Raw genomic sequence first — 23337 nt, 5'->3', positions numbered from 1 at the left:
GAGTTTAGAAGAGTGAGAGGGGATATCAGAGAAATTTGCAAAATTCTAACAGGATTATACAGGGTAGATTCAGAAAGAATGTTCCTGATGGGGGGGGGGGGGGGGGGGGGGGGGGGGTCCAGAACTCGGGATCATAGTTTGAGGATAAGGGGTAAACCTTTTAGGACTGAGGGGAGGAGAATTTTCTTCACCCAGAGAGCGGGGAATCTGTGGAACTCACTCCCACAGAAAGTAGTTGAGGCCAGAACGTTGTGTAATTTCCAAGAAGGAGTTAGATATCGCTCCAGGCTAAAGGGATCAAGGGATATGGGGGGAAGGCGGGATCAGGGTATTGACCTTGATGATCAGAATGTCCAATTCACCCAACAGCAGGTCTTTCGAGACTTGTGGGAGGAAACCGGAGCACCCGGAGGAAACCCACACAGAGACGGGGAGAACGTGCAGACTCCACACAGACAGTGACCCAAGCCGGGAATCGATCCTGGGACCCTGGAGCCGTGAAGCAACAGTGCTAACCACTGTGCTACCGTGCTGCCCAATGGGCTGAATGGGTGATAACTATTGATCCTGCCAGCATTTAGAAAATTTAGGAATGTAACAGCTTTTATCCAAGTTAAATGTGGTGCTGGAGGCAACTATTAATAGAACAAAAAGATTGAGGGTTGTTGACCAGGGAGATTAAATATCAGAAGTGTGGGTGTGATCGCTCCATGGGGACGGCCCCGACTGATGTCCCCGTGGGGCCTGTGCTCTACGGGCTCCCCCGCAGAGGGGCGGGGGCCCAACAGCGAACTCGTTAATTCCCCAAGATAAAGGCCGGCTCAGGAAGGAGCCGGAATCTGCGGATGGTCCCGGCTGGGACTTGGACTGTTGCTTAGTTGCTGCCTTTCCGAACTGTGAGAGGGAAATAAACCCCTTTTGACTCTCCTTTTCGGGATTACTCATTGGCAACAAAGTGGAGCAGAGCCAGAGTGGCACTGGGACAAGTGAACAATTGTGTCGCAAAGTGAATGGGAGAGTGAGGTACAGACACTGTCCAAAAGGCAAAGTGTGAGAAACAAGATTCATATCAAACATGCAAAGAACAAAGTCCTCTTGAACTTGGTTTATTTTACAGCTGAGACCCTGAAAATTCTTAATGATGAAGAGAGCAGTCGTCACTCACAGACACCAGGATTAACCCAGCTCCCTGCCCTGTCGAGGAAGCTGCTCTCTGCTTTGTGGACTGCTGCAGTACCTGGGGGTGCCACACAGTGGCAGTGCAGGCTGACATTCTGCTGTTGTCTCAATGCTGCCCAGGGACAGAGATCACAGCAAATAGACATAGACATTGGATTTACATCACAGACGGAGGCCATTCAGCCCATCGAGTCTGCACCGACCCTTGGAAAGAGCAGCTCACACCTCCACCCTATCCCCACAACCGAATAACCCAACCTAACCTTTTTGGACAGTAACGGCAATTTAGCGTGGCCAATCCACCTACCCTGCACATCTTTGGGTTGTGGGGGTGAGACCCACACAGACACGGGGAGAATGTGCAAACTCCACACGGACAGTGACCCAGGGCCGGGATCGAACCTGGGACCTCGGTGCCGTGAGGCTGCAGTGCTAACCACTGCGCCACCGTACTGCCGAAATCTCTCCCCAGGCTCCCCAGCCCCAGGGTCTGATATGGCAATCGGGGATTGGGCGGAGAATCGACTCTGCCGCCAGAATCGGGGCCGGCGCCAGTTTGTGATTCTCCGCCCCGTCCAATCTGCCGTCATCGTGCCACGCGGCACACAAAGTCGCCAGGCCGCTGGCTCCTCATTGGCCGCCCCACTCACGATGCTCCGTCCCCGATGGGCCGAGTTCCTGACCGCGTGTGGTCTGAACGGTCAGGAACCCGGCCTCGCGAGCCCCGAATCGCCCACCCCGGACCGCCCACCCCGGACCGCCCGCCCCGGATCGCCCGCCCCGGACCGCCCACCCCGGACCGCCCGCCCCGGACCGCCCACCCCGGATCGCCCGCCCCGGACCGCCCGCCCCGGACCGCCCGCCCCGGACCGCCCACCCCGGATCGCCCGCCCCGGACCGCCCGCCCCGGACCGCCCGCCCCGGATCGCCTGCCCCGGACCGCCCACCCCGGACCGCCCACCACCGTGCCCCAAGCCCGGAATAAAATCCCCCCCTGCCCATGGAGCGGCCGAAGGGGGGACTATTCTTTGTGGGCCAGGTCTGCGGGTTGAATCCACCATGAGGCACGGTGCGGCTGCTGCAGGTCTCCGCGCTGCGCATGCGCGGCCACAGACCCGGCAATGCTCCCGGCCTAACAGCAGCGAGAGCCGGGTGCTCTACTCTGCCTTCCTGCTAGCCCCCACCAGACAGAGGATCGGTGGCCGTTTTGCCCCGGATTTTCGGGTGTAAAACGCCAGCGGGAGGACACAGCCTCGGAATGGGAGAATCCAGCCTCCCACGGGGGGTTCACTGACCCGGAGCTGGATTCTCCCATTGGGACACCGGAGGTGGAATTCTGTGATAGTGAGGCTCCGTCTCCTAGCCCCCCAGAACATGGGTGCCGAGAAAGTCCAGACGGATTCTCCGTTTAGAAGGGGGCTTTCAGGGCCCTGGAGTGATCCACGGAGCTCCGCCTGCCGATGTGGGGCCCTGACCTCCGGACGGGAGTCTGCGCAGCATGGCAGACACACACAGCAAGCCGGACCCAACAATATGGGCCCCCCCAGACCGTGCGCGCCCCCCGATCGGTGGCCTCTGATCACAAGCCTGGCCATCCTGGAGACCCCCCCGTGACAGATCCCCCCGCCCACCACCAGGGCGGCCGCAGTCGCCACTCCAAGCTCCCCCCTGGTGGAACCATAAGTGAACCACGGCAGTGAAACTCAATGGGCGCCGACGGGTGCCACGTCCACCGCGCGCGGACAGGCGGCGAATCTTTCGTCCGCAGAGAATGGCGGGTCTGATCCCGACTCGCTGCCCCCACACCGAGTGCGATTTTGGAGCCTCGGAGAATCCCGCCCTACGTCCACACGCTGGCGTGGGAATGGTCGTGCTTTCAGCCAGGAGAACTGGTGCAAACCGGCCACCGATTCGCTGGTCCGGGGAGGGGGGGGGGGGGGGCTCGCGGCCAGGCAGAGTATAGCACCCAGCTCGAGCTGCTGTTAGGCCTGGAGCATTGCTGGCTGGGCATGCGCAGGGCGGTGGCTGCAGCATTGCTGGCTGGGCATGCGCAGGGCGGTGGCTGCAGCATTGCTGGCTGCGCATGTGCAGGGCGGTGGCTGCTGCATTGCTGGCTGTGCATGCGCAGGGCGGTGGCTGCAGCATTGCTGGCTGCGCATGCGCAGGGCGGTGGCTGCAGCATTCCTGGCTGCGCATGCGCAGGGCGGTGGCTGCAGCATTGCTGGCTGCGCATGCGCAGGGCGGTGGCTGCAGCATTGCTGGCTGGGCATGCGCAGGGCGGTGGCTGCAGCATTGCTGGCTGCGCATGTGCAGGGCGGTGGCTGCTGCATTGCTGGCTGTGCATGCGCAGGGCAGTGGCTGCTGCATTGCTGGCTGCGCATGCGCAGGACGGTGGCTGCAGCATTGCTGGCTGCGCATGCGCAGGGCGGTGGCTGCAGCATTCCTGGCTGCGCATGCGCAGGGCGGTGGCTGCAGCATTGCTGGCTGCGCATGCGCAGGGCGGTGGCTGCAGCATTGCTGGCTGCGCATGCACAGGGCGGTGGCTGCAGCATTGCTGGCTGCGCATGCACAGGGCGGGTGGCTGCAGCATTGCTGGCTGCACATGCGCAGGACGGTGGCTGCAGCATTGCTGGCTGCGCATGCGCAGGGCTGTGGCTGCAGCATTGCTGGCTGTGCATGCGCAGGGCGGTGGCTGCAGCATTGCTGGCTGCGCATGCGCAGGGCGGTGGCTGCAGCATTGCTGGCTGCGCATGCGCAGGGCGGTGGCTGCAGCATTGCTGGCTGCGCATGCACAGGGCGGTGGCTGCAGCATTGCTGGCTGCACATGCGCAGGACGGTGGCTGCAGCATTGCTGGCTGCGCATGCGCAGGGCGGTGGCTGCAGCATTGCTGGCTGGGCATGCGCAGGGCGGTGGCTGCAGCATTGCTGGCTGCGCATGCGCAGGGCGGTGGCTGCAGCATTGCTGGCTGGGCATGCGCAGGGCGGTGGCTGCAGCATTGCTGGCTGGGCATGCGCAGGGCGGTGGCTGCAGCATCCACGCATGCGCAGGGCGGTGGCTGCAGCATTGCTGGCTGCGCATGCGCAGGACGGTGGCTGCAGCATTGCTGGCTGGGCATGCGCAGGGCGGTGGCTGCAGCATTGCTGGCTGCGCATGCGCAGGGCGGTGGCTGCAGCATTGCTGGCTGCGCATGCGCAGGACGGTGGCTGCAGCATTGCTGGCTGCGCATGCGCAGGACGGTGGCTGCAGCATTGCTGGCTGCGCATGCGCAGGGCGGTGGCTGCAGCATTGCTGGCTGGGCATGCGCAGGACGGTGGCTGCAGCATTGCTGGCTGCACATGCGCAGGACGGTGGCTGCAGCATTGCTGGCTGGGCATGCGCAGGGCGGTGGCTGCAGCATTGCTGGCTGGGCATGCGCAGGGCGGTGGCTGCAGCATTGCTGGCTGTGCATGCGCAGGGCGGTGGCTGCAGCATTGCTGGCTGCGCATGTGCAGGACGGTGGCTGCAGCATTGCTGGCTGCGCATGCGCAGGGCGGTGGCTGCAGCATTGCTGGCTGTGCATGCGCAGGGCGATGGCTGCAGCATTGCTGGCTGTGCATGCGCAGGGCGATGGCTGCAGCATTGCTGGCTGTGCATGCGCAGGGCGGTGGCTGCAGCATTGCTGGCTGCACATGCGCAGGACGGTGGCTGCAGCATTGCTGGCTGGGCATGCGCAGGGCGGTGGCTGCAGCATTGCTGGCTGGGCATGCGCAGGACGGTGGCTGCAGCATTGCTGGCTGGGCATGCGCAGGGCGGTGGCTGCAGCATTGCTGGCTGGGCATGCGCAGGGCGGTGGCTGCAGCATTGCTGGCTGCGCATGCGCAGGGCGATGGGCTGCAGCGGCCGAACCGCGCTTCCTAGCGGATTCAGCCCGCAGTCCCGGCCCTAAAAAATAGCCCCCCCCCTTCGGCCGCTCGCTGGCCCCGGACTGCCCCTCCCCCCCACAGTGCCCCCAGCTCCGAATGAAGCCCCCCCCCCCGCCTGCGGTCCAGCCCTCGCCCGACAGTGGCCGGCGGATGGACCACACGTGTCCCGTGCCATCGGGTACTCGGCCGGTCAGGGCCGGAGCATCTCGGGCTCCAGGTAACGGCCCAGACCCACTGTGTGTCCAGCCCAGACCCACTGTGTGTCCAGCCCAGACCCACTGTGTGTCCAGCCCAGACCCACTGTGTGTCCAGCCCAGACCCACTGTGTGTCCAGCTCAGACCCACTGTGTGTCCAGCCCAGACCCACTGTGTGTCCAGCCCAGACCCACTGTGTGTCCAGCCCAGACCCACTGTGTGTCCAGCCCAGACCCACTGTGTGTCCAGCCCAGACCCACTGTGTGTGTGTCCAGCCCAGACCCACTGTGTGTCCAGCCCAGACCCACTGTGTGTCCAGCTCAGACCCACTGTGTGTCCAGCCCAGACCCACTGTGTGTCCAGCCCAGACCCACTGTGTGTCCAGCCCAGACCCACTGTGTGTCCAGCCCAGACCCACTGTGTGTCCAGCCCAGACCCACTGTGTGTCCAGCCCAGACCCACTGTGTGTCCAGCCCAGACCCCCTGTGTGTGTGTCCAGCCCACTTGTGTGTGTCCAGCCTGGTGTGTGTGTCCAGCCCAGACCCACTGTGTGTCCAGCCCAGACCCACTGTGTGTCCAGCCCAGACCCACTGTGTGTCCAGCCTGGTGTGTGTGTGTCCAGCCCTGCTACCTAACCGGCACATCTTTGGACAGTGGGAGGAAACCGGAGCACCCGGAGGAAACCCACGCCGACACGGGGAGGATGTGCAGACTCCACAGAGTCACCTGAGGCTGGAATTGAACCCGTGTACCTGGCGCTGTGAGGCAGCAGTGCTAACCACTGCGCCACCGTGCCACCCACTGGATTAGGGCCTGGTCCACTGGACAAACGACTGAGCCACTGCCCAGAGCGCTGATTCACTGGACAACAGACTGACCAACTGGACAGGTCAATATCACACTGCCCAGGACACTGACCGACTGGACAGGTCAATATCACACTGCCCAGGACACTGACCGACTGGACAGGTCAATATCACACTGCCCAGGACACTGACCGACTGGACAGGTCAATATCACACTGCCCAGGACACTGACCACCTGGACAGGTCAATATCACACTGCCCAGGACACTGACCCCTGGACAGGTCAATATCACACTGCCCAGGACACTGACCGACTGGACAGGTCAATATCACACTGCCCAGGACACTGACCGACTGGACAGGTCAATATCACACTGCCCAGGATACTGACCGACTGGACAGGTCAATATCACACTGTACAGGACACTGACCGACTGGACAGGTCAATATCACACTGCCCAGGACACTGACCCCCTGGACAGGTCAATATCACACTGCCCAGGACACTGACCGACTGGACAGGTCAATATCACACTGTACAGGACACTGACCGACTGGACAGGTCAATATCACACTGCCCAGGACACTGACCCCTGGACAGGTCAATATCACACTGCCCAGGACACTGACCCCTGGACAGGTCAATATCACACTGCCCAGGACACTGACCGACTGGACAGGTCAATATCACACTGCCCAGGATACTGACCGACTGGACAGGTCAATATCACACTGTACAGGACACTGACCGACTGGACAGGTCAATATCACACTGCCCAGGACACTGACCCCCTGGACAGGTCAATATCACACTGCCCAGGACACTGACCGACTGGACAGGTCAATATCACACTGCCCAGGACACTGACCAACTGGACAGATCAATATCACACTGCCCAGGACACTGACCCCCTGGACAGGTCAATATCACACTGCCCAGGACACTGACCGACTGGACAGGTCAATATCACACTGCCAGGACACTGACCGACTGGACAGGTCAATATCACACTGCCCAGGACACTGACCGACTGGACAGGTCAATATCACACTGCCCAGGACACTGACCGACTGGACAGGTCAATATCACACTGCCCAGGACACTGACCGACTGGACAGGTCAATATCACACTGCCCAGGACACTGACCCCTGGACAGGACAATATCACACTGCCCAGGACACTGACCGATTGGACAGGTCAATATCACACTGCCCAGGGCACTGACCGACTGGACAGGTCAATATCACACTGCCCAGGGCACTGACCCCTGGACAGGTCAATATCACACTGCCCAGGACACTGACCGACTGGACAGGTCAATATCACACTGCCCAGGACACTGGCCGACTGGATAGGTCAATATCACACTGTGCAGGACACTGACCGATTGGACAGGTCAATATCACACTGCCCAGGACACTGACCGACTGGACAGGTCAATATCACACTGCCCAGGACACTGACCGACTGGACAGGTCAATATCACACTGCCCAGGACACTGACCCCTGGACAGGACAATATCACACTGCCCAGGACACTGACCGATTGGACAGGTCAATATCACACTGCCCAGGGCACTGACCGACTGGACAGGTCAATATCACACTGCCCAGGGCACTGACCCCTGGACAGGTCAATATCACACTGCCCAGGACACTGACCGACTGGACAGGTCAATATCACACTGCCCAGGACACTGGCCGACTGGATAGGTCAATATCACACTGTGCAGGACACTGACCGACTGGACAGGTCAATATCACACTGCCCAGGACACTGGCCGACTGGATAGGTCAATATCACACTGTGCAGGACACTGACCGATTGGACAGGTCAATATCACACTGCCCAGGACACTGACCGATTGGACAGGACAATATCACACTGTGCAGGACACTGACCCCTGGACAGGTCAATATCACACTGCCCAGGACACTGACCGACTGGACAGGTCAATATCACACTGCCCTGGACACTGACCGACTGGACAGGTCAATATCACACTGTACAGGACACTGACCGACTGGACAGGTCAATATCACACTGCCCAGGACACTGGCCGACTGGATAGGTCAATATCACACTGTGCAGGACACTGACCGATTGGACAGGTCAATATCACACTGCCCAGGACACTGACCGACTGGACAGGTCAATATCACACTGCCCAGGACACTGACCGACTGGACAGGTCAATATCACACTGTACAGGACACTGACCCCTGGACAGGTCAATATCACACTGCCCAGGACACTGACCGACTGGACAGGTCAATATCACACTGCCCAGGACACTGACCCCCTGGACAGGTCAATATCACACTGCCCAGGACACTGAGCGACTGGACAGGTCAATATCACACTGTACAGGACACTGACCCCCTGGACAGGTCAATATCACACTGTACAGGACACTGACCGACTGGACAGGCCAATATCACACTGCCCAGGACACTGACCCCTGGACAGGTCAATATCACACTGCCCAGGACACTGACCGACTGGACAGGTCAATATCACACTGCCCAGGACACTGACCGACTGGACAGGTCAATATCACACTGTACAGGACACTGACCGACTGGACAGGCCAATATCACACTGTACAGGACACTGACCGACTGGACAGGTCAATATCACACTGCCCAGGACACTGACCAACTGGACAGGTCAATATCACACTGCCCAGGACACTGACCCCCTGGGCAGGTCAATATCACACTGTACAGGACACTGACCGACTGGACAGGTCAATATCACACTGCCCAGGACACTGACCGACTGGACATGTAAATATCACACTGCCCAGGACACTGACCAACTGGACAGGTCAATATCACACTGCCCAGGACACTGACCCCCTGGGCAGGTCAATATCACACTGTACAGGACACTGACCGACTGGACAGGTCAATATCACACTGTACAGGACACTGACCGACTGGACAGGTCAATATCACACTGCCCAGGACACTGGCCGACTGGATAGGTCAATATCACACTGTACAGGACACTGACCGACTGGACAGGTCAATATCACACTGTACAGGACACTGACCCCTGGACAGGTCAATATCACACTGTACAGGACACTGACCCCTGGATAGGTCAATATCACACTGCCCTGGCCAAGTGACTGACCAACTGGACAAAACACTAACCCAGTGGACAAGAGTGTGACCCAGTGGACCGACTGGACAATACACTGACCCCCCGGAAAGCACACTGGGCCACAGGGTCGGACACTGACCCATTGAGCCCCTGCTTGGGGGGTTCAGCGTGGTTTGGGGAGGACGCGGGAGGGGGTGTGGGGTGACCATTACTAATTGTCTTGTTGTATTCCCGGTGGTGACGAAGGGCCTGTGGAGCAGCAGAGAGACGGCGAGTTTCACAGAACAGTAAGACTTTATACGCTGTGTTATCTGTGTCAGCATCTAAAATCTTACAGTTGAGAGAGGCGAGCCACACAGACACTGTACCAGCCGGAGAATCACTGCCAACAGAGCATCAGCAACAGGCCAGGATGAGTAAATGGGTCTCCATAAACAGACCCAAATCTCGGTTTAGACTAAACCACAATAATCTTTATTATTGTCACAAGCAGGTTTACATTAAACCACAGCAACAAGTGACTGCCATCAATTTCAGATATTATGGAAACATTTATTAGAACAATAAACCAGAGAGATCAAAAATTCGCTCAACATAACCATGACCCTGTGGAGCCCGGTCCCCTGGGGCCGTATTTGGGGTGCAGACCGACCGGAGCTGCAGGCGGGAGGGGGGGGGGGGGGGGGGGGGCAGATGTTTTAGCTTTCGCCTCGCTGATTGCTCGGATATGGGTCTTGTTGGGGTGGAGGTCAGCTTCTCCACCCAGTGCCTCGGTGTGGTGGGGGGACCTGCTGGAGTTTCTGACCCTGGAGAAGGTGAGGTCCGAGCTGAGGGGGGCGAGTGAGTGGTTCTTCCATTCTTGTGGTTTGTTCATCACGCACTTTCGGGAGTTGGTTACTGTTGACTGTTGAGGAGGGAGGGGAGGGAGGATAGGAGGGGATGAGGGGTGGGGAGGAGAGTGGGGAGGAGGGAGGTAGGGGAGGGAGGGAAGGAGGAAGGGGAGGAGGTTGGGTAGGAGGGAGAGTGGGGAGGGAGGGGGACGTATGGGTGGGCAGGGGGATCAATGTATTGGGTGGGTCTTCTTACTGTTCAAAATTGTAAAAACGTTGAACTTTTGGAATAAACATACTTTTAAAATACAAGACGCCACAATCTTCTCCCCCAGTGAGAGTCAGCACCTTCAGGAACTGTCCCCCAGTGAGAGTCAGCACCTTCAGGAACTGTCCCCCAGTGAGAGTCAGCACCTTCAGGAACTGTATCCCAGTGAGAGTCAGCACCTTCAGGAACTGTCTCCCAGTGAGAGTCAGCACCTTCAGGAACTGTATCCCAGTGAGAGTCAGCACCTTCAGGAACTGTCCCCCAGTGAGAGTCAGCACCTTCAGGAACTGTCCCCCAGTGAGAGTCAGCACCTTCAGGAACTGTGTCCCAGTGAGAGTCAGCACCTTCAGGAACTGTGTCCCAGTGAGAGTCAGCACCTTCAGGAACTGTGTCCCAGTGAGAGTCAGCACCTTCAGGAACTGTGTCCCAGTGAGAGTCAGCACCTTCAGGAACTGTGTCCCAGTGAGAGTCAGCACCTTCAGGAACTGTCCCCCAGTGAGAGTCAGCACCTTCAGGAACTGTGTCCCAGTGAGAATCAGCACCTTCAGGAACTGTGTCCCAGTGAGAGTCAGCACCTTCAGGAACTGTGTCCCAGTGAGAGTCAGCACCTTCAGGAACTGTGTCCCAGTGAGAGTCAGCACCTTCAGGAACTGTCCCCGAGTGAGAGTCAGCACCTTCAGGAACTGTGTCCCAGTGAGAGTCAGCACCTTCAGGAACTGTGTCCCAGTGAGAGTCAGCACCTTCAGGAACTGTCCCCGAGTGAGAGTCAGCACCTTCAGGAACTGTGTCCCAGTGAGAGTCAGCACCTTCAGGAACTGTGTCCCAGTGAGAGTCAGCACCTTCAGGAACTGTGTCTCAGTGAGAGTCAGCACCTTCAGGAACTGTCTCACTGTGAGAGTCAGCACCTTCAGGAACTGTCCCCCAGTGAGAGTCAGCACCTTCAGGAACTGTGTCCCAGTGAGAGTCAGCACCTTCAGGAACTGTATCCCAGTGAGAGTCAGCACCTTCAGGAACTGTGTCCCAGTGAGAGTCAGCACCTTCAGGAACTGTGTCCCAGTGAGAGTCAGCACCTTCAGGAACTATCCCCCAGTGAGAGTCTGCACCTTCAGGAACTGTCCCCCAGTGAGAGTCAGCACCTTCAGGAACTGTGTCCCAGGGAGTGTCAGCACCTTCAGGAACTATCCCCCAGTGAGAGTCAGTACCTTCAGGAACTGTCCCCCAGTGAGAGTCAGCACCTTCAGGAACTGTCCCCCAGTGAGAGTCAGCACCTTCAGGAACTGTGTCCCAGTGAGAGTCAGCACCTTCAGGAACTGTGTCCCAGTGAGAGTCAGCACCTTCAGGAACTGTGTCCCAGTGAGAGTCAGCACCTTCAGGAACTGTCTCCCAGTGAGAGTCAGCACCTTCAGGAACTGTGTCCCAGTGAGAGTCAGCACCTTCAGGAACTGTGTCCCAGTGAGAGTCAGCACCTTCAGGAACTGTGTCCCAGTGAGAGTCAGCACCTTCAGGAACTGTGTCCCAGTGAGAGTCAGCACCTTCAGGAACTGTGTCCCAGTGAGAGTCAGCACCTTCAGGAACTGTCCCCCAGTGAGAGTCAGCACCTTCAGGAACTGTGTCCCAGTGAGAGTCAGCACCTTCAGGAACTGTGTCCCAGTGAGAGTCAGCACCTTCAGGAACTGTCTCCCAGTGAGAGTCAGCACCTTCAGGAACTGTGTCCCAGTGAGAGTCAGCACCTTCAGGAACTGTGTCCCAGTGAGAGTCAGCACCTTCAGGAACTGTGTCCCAGTGAGAGTCAGCACCTTCAGGAACTGTGTCCCAGTGAGAGTCAGCACCTTCAGGAACTGTGTCCCAGTGAGAGTCAGCACATTCAGGAACTGTCCCCCAGTGAGAGTCAGCACCTTCAGGAACTGTGTCCCAGTGAGAGTCAGCACCTTCAGGAACTGTGTCCCAGTGAGAGTCAGGACCTTCAGGAACTGTGTCCCAGTGAGAGTCAGCACCTTCAGGCACTGTCCCCCAGTGAGAGTCAGCACCTTCAGGAACTGCGTCCCAGTGAGAGTCAGCACCTTCAGGAACTGCCCCCCAGTGAGAGTCAGCACCTTCAGGAACTGTGTCCCAGTGAGAGTCAGCACCTTCAGGAACTGTGTCCCAGTGAGAGTCAGCACCTTCAGGAACTGTGTCCCAGTGAGAGTCAGCACCTTCAGGAACTGTCCCCCAGTGAGAGTCAGCACCTTCAGGAACTGTCCCCCAGTGAGAGTCAGCACCTTCAGGAACTGTGTCCCAGTGAGAGTCAGCGCCTTCAGGAACTGTAACCCAGTGAGAGTCAGCACCTTCAGGAACTGTCCCCCAGTGAGAGTCAGCACCTTCAGGAACTGTGTCCCAGTTACTGTTGGCTGACTGGCTCATTCCAGGTCTGGCTGATCCCTTCTGTTCCTGTGATTTGGAAGAGGTGAGGTTAAGGTCTTGAGCCCGATTGTGGTTTATTGAAGGTGGAGACAACGGGTGTGAATAGATTTGGTTACTCCAAACAGTGATCATGCTCCTATTGCAACTGACATATAATAACTCCTAATCTTAGGGTCAGGGCTCAGAGTGCACTCCCCTTGTTGGGCAAATGATTGCTGCTGATGATCCCTCACTGGCCCTTTGCTCGTTATTCACTAACAGTGAGAATCCACGGCTGGACACAGAACTTTACAGTGACCCAGACCGGTCACTCCCCCGGGAATGGACACGGTTCCAACCTGTCTTCACAAAGTGATGTCATTGTCAGATTCCCAGGGCTGGATTCTCTGATTTTCAGATGATGTCCGGAGGATCCGTGGCGTTTTTGTCCAAAAAACCAGCGATGCCCCAGCACCGATCCTCCGACTGGTGAGGGTCGAGCAGCTGCGCCACGTAAACCACACGGATTCCGCGAGGAGGCCAGAGAATTGCCGGGTCTGTGGCTGTGCATGCGCACGCTGACAACCTGCGGCAGTCAGACTGTACAACATGGCACAGACTGTGAACGGACTCGACCTGCCAGATAGTACCCCTCTGCGCACCTCCTGACCACCCCCTACCAGTCTCGCCCCAGACCTCGCTGAAGCCCCTCCCCCGGCCAGCAGCACAGCCCCCGCCCGACTGGACACAGTCCGTAGTTACCACACCGGGTTGCTGACCGCTAAGACCAGACGTCCACCGCGTGGTCAGGAACTGGGCCCATTGGGGGCGGAGCATCGGGGAAGGGCCTTCAGGTGACATCCTGAGGCTATCCCATCGGCCTGCAGCCTACTCCTCCATGGTGCCATTTTGGAGGGGGCAGAGCATCCAAAACCAGGCACTGCCCCGATTCCATCTCAGAAAGGGATTCTCCGCCCGATCACCGATTACAAAATCGGCTTCAGTGAACGGGGATTCCACCTCTACATCTTCCTCAGCCAGAAAGATAATCTGGGCTTTTGAGCTACTGAGGAAAGCCACAACTCATCTGACTCCCATCCTCGGAGACACGCACACGCACCTCAGTGACACTAGCAAATGTCTCAGTGATAATTGCCCACGTTCCAGGCACACTCACTGTTATGACTAGTGCGTAGTCAATTCCAGTCCCACAGGTCCTGGAGTCCCAACAGAAGTCAATTAAGCAATAATTTGTGTATTTTCCATATCTTTGACCTTGACTGCCCCAATGACTCAGCCACCAGGGGAGGGATTCTCCGTTTAGCCGGCGCCTGGGAGGGTTTCCCGATGGCGTGTAGCTGCTCCACAATTGGAAGCCCCATGGACCAGTTGGCGGAATGGAAAATGCGGCCGGCGAGGTGAGGCTGAAAGGTGGCAGCCCCTAGATCTGTAAGTATAATGTACAAACTGTTTATTTATAACAAGAAAACGGGCAAACAAGTAATGGCAATAATGGAACAATGGTCTGCTAAACTAATTACTCCCTCCCTTACCGCCCAACCTAGACCCACACACACAAGACAGACACACAGCGGGGGAAGGGAGGGATCAAAATAACGGGATTAAAATTGGAATCAGAGATGTGTGTCTTCATAGTCATCGATCATCTCAGGATGCAAAGTGTTGAAAGCCACCGCTTGGATCAGATCTTCTAGATTGTGATTTCAATTAGAACCTGCCGACTGGAGACTTTGCTCTGGGGAGTCACTTTCACTTTTACCGACCTGGGTTTTCACAAAGGATCCCCCTCAGGTCTCTTCAATTCTGACTTGCGTCCAGCAGACCGACTATGAGCCTCACTGAGTTCAATCTTGAGTTCTCAACATGAGAATTTTAAATTGGGTTTCAGTCAGCTCCTTCTGCCTGCAGGTTAAACTGACTGACTGCGGAAAGGTCTTCACCCTGACTGACTGCGGAAAGGTCTTCACCCTGACTGACTGCGGAGGGAAAGGTCTTCACCCTGACTGACTGCGGAAAGGTCTTCACCCTGACTGACTGCGGAGGGAAAGGTCTTCACCCTGACTGACTGCGGAGGGAAAGGTCTTCACTCTGACTGACTGCGGAGGGAAAGGTCTTCACCCTGACTGACTGCGGAGGGAGAGGTCTTCACCCTGACTGACTGCGGAGGAAAAGGTCTTCACCCTGACTGACTGCGGAAAGGTCTTCACTCTGACTGACTGCGGAAAGGTCTTCACCCTGACTCACTGCGGAAAGGTCTTCACCCTGACTGACTGCGGAGGGAAAGGTCTTCACTCTGACTGACTGCGGAGGGAAAGGTCTTCACCCTGACTGACTGCGGAGGGAGAGGTCTTCACCCTGACTGACTGCGGAGAGAAAGGTCTTCACCCTGACTGACTGCGGAAAGGTCTTCACCCTGACTGACTGCGGAGGGAAAGGTCTTCACCCTGACTGACTGCGGAGGGAAAGGTGTTCACCCTGACTGACTGCGGAGGGAAAGGTCTTCACCCTGACTGACTGCGGAGGGAAAGGTCTTCACCCTGACTGACTGCGGAAAGGTCTTCACCCTGACTGACTGCGGAGAGAAAGGTCTTCACCCTGACTGACTGCGGAGGGAAAGGTCTTCACCCTGACTGACTGCGGAGGGAAAGGTCTTCACCCTGACTGACTGCGGAGGGAAAGGTCTTCACCCTGACTGACTGCGGAATGGTCTTCACCCTGACTGACTGCGGAGGGAGAGGTCTTCACTCTGACTGACTGCGGAAAGGTCTTCACCCTGACTGACTGCGGAGGGAAAGGTCTTCACTCTGACTGTCTGCGAAGGGAGAGGTCTTCACTCTGACTGACTGCGAAGGGAAAGGGCTTCACCCTGACTGACTGCGGAAAGGTCTTCACCCTGACTGACTGCGGAGGGAAAGGTCTTCACCCTGACTGACTGCGGAGGGAAAGGGCTTCACCCTGACTGACTGCGGAGGGAAAGGTCTTCACCCTGACTGACTGCGGAAAGGTCTTCACTCTGACTGACTGCGGAAAGGTCTTCACCCTGACTGACTGCGGAAAGGTCTTCACCCTGACTGACTGCGGAGGGAAAGGTCTTCACCCTGACTGACTGCGGAAAGGTCTTCACCCTGACTGACTGCGGAGAGAAAGGTCTTCACCCTGACTGACTGCGGAGGGAAAGGTCTTCACCCTGACTGACTGCGGAGGGAAAGGTCTTCACCCTGACTGACTGCGGAGGGAAAGGTCTTCACCCTGACTGACTGCGGAATGGTCTTCACTCTGACTGACTGCGGAAAGGTCTTCACCCTGACTGACTGCGGAGGGAAAGGTCTTCACCCTGACTGACTGCGGAGGGAAAGGTCTTCACCCTGACTGACTGCGGAGGGAGAGGTCTTCACCCTGACTGACTGCGGAGGGAAAGGGCTTCACCCTGACTGACTGCGGAGGGAAAGGTCTTCACCCTGACTGACTGCGGAATGGTCTTCACCCTGACTGACTGCGGAGGGAGAGGTCTTCACTCTGACTGACTGCGGAAAGGTCTTCACCCTGACTGACTGCGGAGGGAAAGGTCTTCACTCTGACTGTCTGCGAAGCGAGAGGTCTTCACTCTGACTGACTGCGAAGGGAAAGGGCTTCACCCTGACTGACTGCGGAAAGGTCTTCACCCTGACTGACTGCGGAGGGAAAGGTCTTCACCCTGACTGACTGCGGAGGGAAAGGGCTTCACCCTGACTGACTGCGGAGGGAAAGGTCTTCACCCTGACTGACTGCGGAAAGGTCTTCACTCTGACTGACTGCGGAAAGGTCTTCACCCTGACTGACTGCGGAAAGGTCTTCACCCTGACTGACTGCGGAGGGAAAGGTCTTCACCCTGACTGACTGCGGAAAGGGCTTCACCCTGACTGACTGCGGAGGGAAAGGTCTTCACCCTGACTGACTGCGGAGGGAAAGGTCTTCACCCTGACTGACTGCGGAAAGGTCTTCACCCTGACTGACTGCGGAGGGAAAGGTCTTCACCCTGACTGACTGCGGAAGGAAAGGTCTTCACCCTGACTGACTGCGGAAAGGTCTTCACCCTGACTGACAGCAGAAAGGTCTTCACCCTGACTGACTGCGGAGGGAAAGGTCTTCACCCTGACTGACTGCGGAAAGGTCTTCACCCTGACTGACTGCGGAAAGGTCTTCACTCTGACTGACTGCGGAGGGAAAGGTCTTCACCCTGACTGACTGCGGAGGGAAAGGTCTTCACTCTGACTGACTGCGGAGGGAAAGGTCTTCACCCTGACTGACTGCGGAAAGGTCTTCACTCTGACTGACTGCGGAGAGAAAGATCTTCACCCTGACTGACTGCGGAGGGAAAGGTCTTCACCCTGACTGACTGCGGAAAGGTGTTCACCCTGACTGACTGCGGAGAGAACGGTCTTCACCCTGACTGACTGCAGAGAGAAAGATCTTCACTCTGACTGACTGCGGAGAGAAAGATCTTCACCCTGACTGACTGCGGAGGGAGAGGGCTTCACCCTGACTGACTGCAGAGGGAAAGGTCTTCACCCTGACTGACTGCAGAAAGGTCTTCACCCTGACTGACTGCAGAGGGAGAGGTCCTCACTCTGATTGACTGCGGAGGGAAAGGTCTTCACCCTGACTGACTGCAGAGAGAAAGGTCTTCACCCTGACTGACTGCGGAAAGGTCTTCACCCTGACTGACTGCGGAGGGAAAGGTCTTCATCCTGACTGACTGCGGAGGGAAAGGTCTTCACTCTGACTGACTGCAGAGGGAGAGGGCTTCACCCTGACTGACTGCAGAAAGGTCTTCACCCTGACTGACTGCAGAGGGAGAGGTCCTCACTCTGACTGACTGCGGAGGGAAAGGTCTTCACCCTGTCTGACTGCAGAAAGGTCTTCACCCTGACTGACTGCGGAGAGAAAGGTCTTCACCCTGACTGACTGCGGAGGGAAAGGTCTTCACCCTGTCTGACTGCAGAAAGGTCTTCACCCTGACTGACTGCGGAGGGAGAGGTCCTCACTCTGACTGACTGCGGAGGGAAAGGTCTTCACTCTGACTGACTGAGTGCGGAAAGGTCTTCACCCTGACTGACTGCGGAAAGGTCTTCACCTTGACTGACTGCGGAGAGGTCCTCACTCTGACTGACTGCGGAAAGGTCTTCACCCTGTCTGACTGCGGAGAGAAAGATCTTCACCCTGACTGACTGCGGAGGGAAAGATCTTCACCCTGAACCTTCAGAATGATCCATCTGGTGAGAGAATTAATAGCTCTGTCTTCACAGTTGGCCAATTGGAATTGGAATGACTCTACGAACTCATAGGCTGTGCAGAAAGAGGAAGGTATTTAGTCATAAATCGTCAGATGAGAGAGATCTGAATTAGCTCCCCAGCCTCTTGATCAGCATGTAGATAGACAGCTTGCAGACTTTTAATCAGAAATTAGACATTCACATCTGGCTGGAAGCGTTTAAATCACCAGGAGAGTACTTATAAAGTCCAAACCTGTGTCCCTGCCTTCTCCTTAGTCTAAGCAGAACTGACTGAAAATTGAGTTTGTCTTCTTGTTCCAGAAGCTTCTGAAGTGCTGTACCAATCAAAAGCGAGAATGGTTTTTTGTTTGTCTTTCAGTGCCTCCCCCTCTTCATCCCTAAGGGAAAATGCTGGAAATTCTCAGCAAGTCTGGCAGCATCTGTAGGGAGATAAAAGAGCTAACGTTTCGAGTCCGATGACTCTTTGTCAAAGCTTTGTCAGTCATCGGACTCGAAACGTTAGCTCTTTTATCTATCTCCTTACAGATGCTGCCAGACTTGCTGAGATTTTCCAGCATTTTCCCTTTTGTTTCAGATTCCAGCATCCGTAGGAATTTGCTTTCATCCCCAAAGCCTTTTTTAAGCGGGTGAGTAAGATCATTACCGGCTTTGTTTGGGCGAATAATACCCCGTGAGTAAGGAGATCGTTGTTGGGGCGCAGTCGCGGCGGGGGGGGGGGGGGGGGGGAGTTGGGTTGGTGCTGCCGAACTTTTGCAACTACTGCTAGGCAGCCAATATAGCTATGATTAGGAAGTGGGCGATTGGGGTGGGGCGGCGTGGGAGCAGCTGGAGGCAGCGTCATGTCAAGGTACTAGTCTGGGAGCTTTGATAACGGCTCCTTTGCCGTTCTCGCCGACCCGTTACTCCACAAGTCCGGTGGTGGTGACGCTGCGGATCTGGGGACAGTGGAGGAGGTACAAGAAGGTGGAGGGAGCGTCGGTCTGGACCCTGATATGCAACAATCACAGGTTTGTCCTGGGTAGGATGGATGGTGGGTTCCAGAGCTGGCAGAGGGCAGGCATCAGAAGGATGGGAGATCTGTTCATAGACGGAAGCTTTCCCAGTTTGAAGGCCCTAGAGGATTTAATCTGCTGCCAGGAAACGCCTTTAAATATCTGCAAGTATGAGCCTTCCTGAAAAAACAGGTAGTGGCCTTTCCGTCGCTGCTGCCACTGAGGATACAGGACAGGGTGGTCTCCGGCACCTGGGTGGGGGAGGGGAGGGTGTCGGATATCTACCAGGAACTACAGGCTGCGGAGGAAACCCCGGTGGAGGAGCTCAAGGGCAAGCGGGAGGAGGAGCTAGGTGAGGAGTTGGATGCAGGTCTGTGGGCAGAGGTCCTGGGCAGGGTTAATTCCTCCTCATCATGTGCCAGGCTCAGTCTAATTCAAGGTGGTCCACAGGGCACACATAACGGCAGCGAGAATGAGCACATTTTTGGGGTAGAAGACAGTTGTATGAGGTGCAAGGGCAGCCCTGCAAACCATGTCCACATGTTTTGGGCATGCCCGGAGCTTAGAGTGTTCTGGCAAGGGTTCGCGAGGGCAATGTCCAAGGTGCTTAACACACGGGTGGTGCCGAGTCCAGAGATAGCGATCTTTGGAGTGTCAGAAGACCCGGGAGCTCAGGGGGCAAAAGAGGCCGACATCTTGGCCTTTGCCTCCCTAGTAGCCCGGAGACGGATTTTATTAATGTGGAGGGACTCGAAGCCCCCGAGTGTAGAGACCTGGGTTAGTGACATGGCTGGGTTTCTCAGCCTCGAGAAAATAAAGTTTGCCTTAAGAGGGTCTACGTTAGGGTTATCTCGGAGGTGGCAGCCGCTCGTCTACTTTCTCGGGGAAAATTAAAATGTCAGCAGCAGCAGCAATCCGTGGCGGGGGGGAGGGGGGGGGGGGTGGTGCTGTGGGTGAGGGCTTCATTGGGATGGTGTGGGGAGACTGGGTCGCGTGGGATAATGTCTATTTAATTATTGTATATTCTCTTTTTGCACTATGTTAATGTTCACTCCAGTTTGTTTTATTATTATGGTTACTACTGTTTTATTATGTAAAATTCTGCAAAACCTTAATAAAAATACTTTAAAAAAAAGCGAGAATGGAATAACTCCTGGGGATTGCAGGGTCCAGAAGAGTTGATCGGCTGCTAGCCATGTCCATCAAAATGACATCACTGGGCTAAGCCACAAAGCACACTGCATTGAGGGGAGTCCTCAGACCAGTTCAAATCGCACCGTCCACTGGATTAGTTCAGTTTAAAACCAAAGTCTGCAGAATTGAAGCAGCCAACAAGACAGAAAGTAAAAAGAGAAACAAATGTCAGACAAGGATATAAAAGAGGTTCCTTACATCGCACACACCTCAGTGATAATCGCACACAGCTCGGGGGGCCCACACATGCCTCAGTGCTAGCCGCTCAATGGTCGCCGAATCGGTCCAGGTGCGCCCCTGATTTCTCTGTCGTAAAGGTCCACGGATTCTCCGTTGGCGTGAACACTTAGGGTGGGTTTCTCCGATCTGGTGCGACATGCCGTTGGGATTCTCCGTTTCATCGGCTGGTCAATGGGATTTCCCATTGTGAGGCAGCCCCATGCCGTCGGGAAATCCCCGGGCGGTCGGCAAAACAGGAGAATCCCGACGGCGGAGAATTCAGCCCCACGTCTCTCCAACAGTTTTCCCCAAACTGCCTCTTTCCACAGCTTCTTACAAAATAGCCCCGTGTCTTTCTGAGCTCCGCCCAGCACAGACATTCCCTCTTCAAGATAAAATAACAGTCTATCTCTGCAGGCGGGCTGCAAATCATTAACTCTACAGGGACTTCCCTCAGTCAAACCACACTAACCTCAGGCTTTTAACCCTTAAATTGCCCACAACATTTATAATCCAATTTCCTAAAATCTTCCAATCGTCACAATGATCAATTACCCCAAAGATTCGGTGGGGTTAAAGGTTGGGGTAGGGAGCGGGCCTGGATTGGGGTGTTCTTTCGGAGGGTCGGTGCAGACTCGATGGGCCAAATGGCCTCCTTCTGCACTGAAGTGATTATTCGGTTCTATATGGGGATCACTGGCAAGGCTGGCATTGGTGCCCATCTCTCATTGCCCCTGAACTGGGTATCTGAACTTGGCCATTTCAGAGGGTAGTTCAAAGTGTTTGTTTTGAAATTTATAGTACCCACTTCGTTTTTCAATTTAGCGTGGCCAATCCACCTAGAGTGCACATCTTTGAGTTGTGGGGGTGAATATGCAGACTCCACACAGACAGACAATGACCTGGGGCTGGGATCGAACTCGGGTACTCAGTGCTGTAGGCAGCAGTGTTTGATAGCACAGTGGTTAGCACTGTTGCTTCACAGCTTCAGGGACCTGGGTTCGATTCCCGGCTTGGGTCACTGTCTGTGCGGAGTCTGCACGTTCTCCCCGTGTCTGTGTGCGTTTCTTCCGGGTGCTCCGGTTTCCTCCCACAGTCCAAAGATGTGCTGTTAGGTGAATTGGACATTCTGAATTCTCGCTCAATGTACCCGAACAGGCGCCAGAATGTGGCGACTAGGAGCTTTTCACAGTAACTTAATTGCAGTGTTAATGTAATTAATTTGTGACAATAATAAAGGTTATTATAACCACTGCGCCACCATGCCACCCTAGCAGTTCAGACTCAACCACATTGCTGAGGGTCTGGAGTCACATGTAGGTCAGACGGGGTGAGGACGGCAGATTTCCTTCCCTAAAGGACATTGGTGAACCAGATGGGTCTTTGAGCCAATCGACAATGGTTTCATGCTTATTAATACTGAGACGAGCTATTTATTTACTTACACATTCTGCCTCCATAGTAAAGTCTCACTTTGTATACCCAAAACTCAAATTGAAGTCTGCAAACAGACGGTGCTCCGAAGGTGAAGCTGGTGGGTTGTATGTGACTCCCGGCCCCAGCGACCATGGCTGTAGACTGTTACTAAGGTTAGATTAACAGTAACAATCTAAAGCCACGGTCACCGTAGAACCAGGGCTCAGCCCCACAGCCCAGAACCACAGTCGCTGATCTCTCTGCCCAAGGCATCTCACACTCCCATCTTCCACATGCTCATCCCACACTCCCATCTTCCACATGCTCATCCCACACTCCCATCTTCCACATGCTCATCCCACACTCCCATCTTCCACATTCTCATCCCATTGGCGCTCGAGTGGAACGTGTTTCAGGAAAAACCCTACAACTGAACCTGCAACCCCCAGACCCTGTAATACCCGGGACCCCAGACCCTGTAATACCCGGGACCCCAGACCCTGTAATACCCGGGACCCCCAGACCCTGTAATCCCCGGGACCCCAGACCCTGTAATACCCGGGACCCCAGACCCTGTAATACCCGGGACCCCAGACCCTGTAATCCCCGGGAAACCAGACCCTGTAATCCCCAGGACCCCCAGACCCTGTAATCCCCGGGACCCCAGACCCTGTAATCCCCAGACCCTGTAATCCCCGGGACCCCAGACCCTGTAATCCCCGGGACCCCCAGACCCTGTAATCCCCGGGACCCCAGACCCTGTAATCCCCGGGACCCCCAGACCCTGTAATCCCCGGGACCCCAGACCCTGTAATCCCCAGGACCCCCAGACCCTGTATCCCCGGGACCCCCAGACCCTGTAATACCCGGGAAACCAGACCGTGTAATCCCCGGGACCCCAGACCCTGTAATCCCCGGGACCCCAGACCCTGTAATACCCGGGAAACCAGACCGTGTAATCCCCGGGACCCCAGACCCTGTAATCCCCGGGAAACCAGACCCTGTAATCCCTGGGAAACCAGACCCTGTAATCCCCGGGACCCCAGACCCTGTAATCCCCGGGACCCCAGACCCTGTAATCCCCAGACCCTGTATCACCGGGACCCCCAGACCCTGTAATCCCCGGGACCCCAGACCCTGTAATCCCCAGACCCTGTATCACCGGGACCCCCAGACCCTGTAATCCCCAGGACCCCAGACCCTGTATCCCCGGGACCCCCAGACCCTGTAATCCCCAGGACCCCAGACTCTATAATCCCCAGGACGCCAGACCCTGTAATCCCCAGACCCTGTAATCGCCCGGACCCTGTAATCCCCAGGAATCCAGACCCTATAATCCCTGGGACCTCAGACCTTGTAATCCCTGGGACCCCCAGACTACAGACCCTGTAATCCCCAGGACCCCAGAGCCTGTAATCCCCGGGACCCCCAGACCCTGTAATCCCCGGGACCCCAGACCCTGTAATCCCCGGGACCCCCAGACCCTGTATCCCTGGGACCCCCCAGACTACAGACCCTGTAATCCCCAGGACCCCAGAGCCTGTAATC

Source organism: Scyliorhinus canicula, chromosome 12 (genome assembly GCF_902713615.1).
Source record: "Scyliorhinus canicula chromosome 12, sScyCan1.1, whole genome shotgun sequence".
NCBI classification, from domain to species: domain Eukaryota; kingdom Metazoa; phylum Chordata; class Chondrichthyes; order Carcharhiniformes; family Scyliorhinidae; genus Scyliorhinus; species Scyliorhinus canicula.
Note: the sequence above shows the minus strand (reverse complement) of the source record.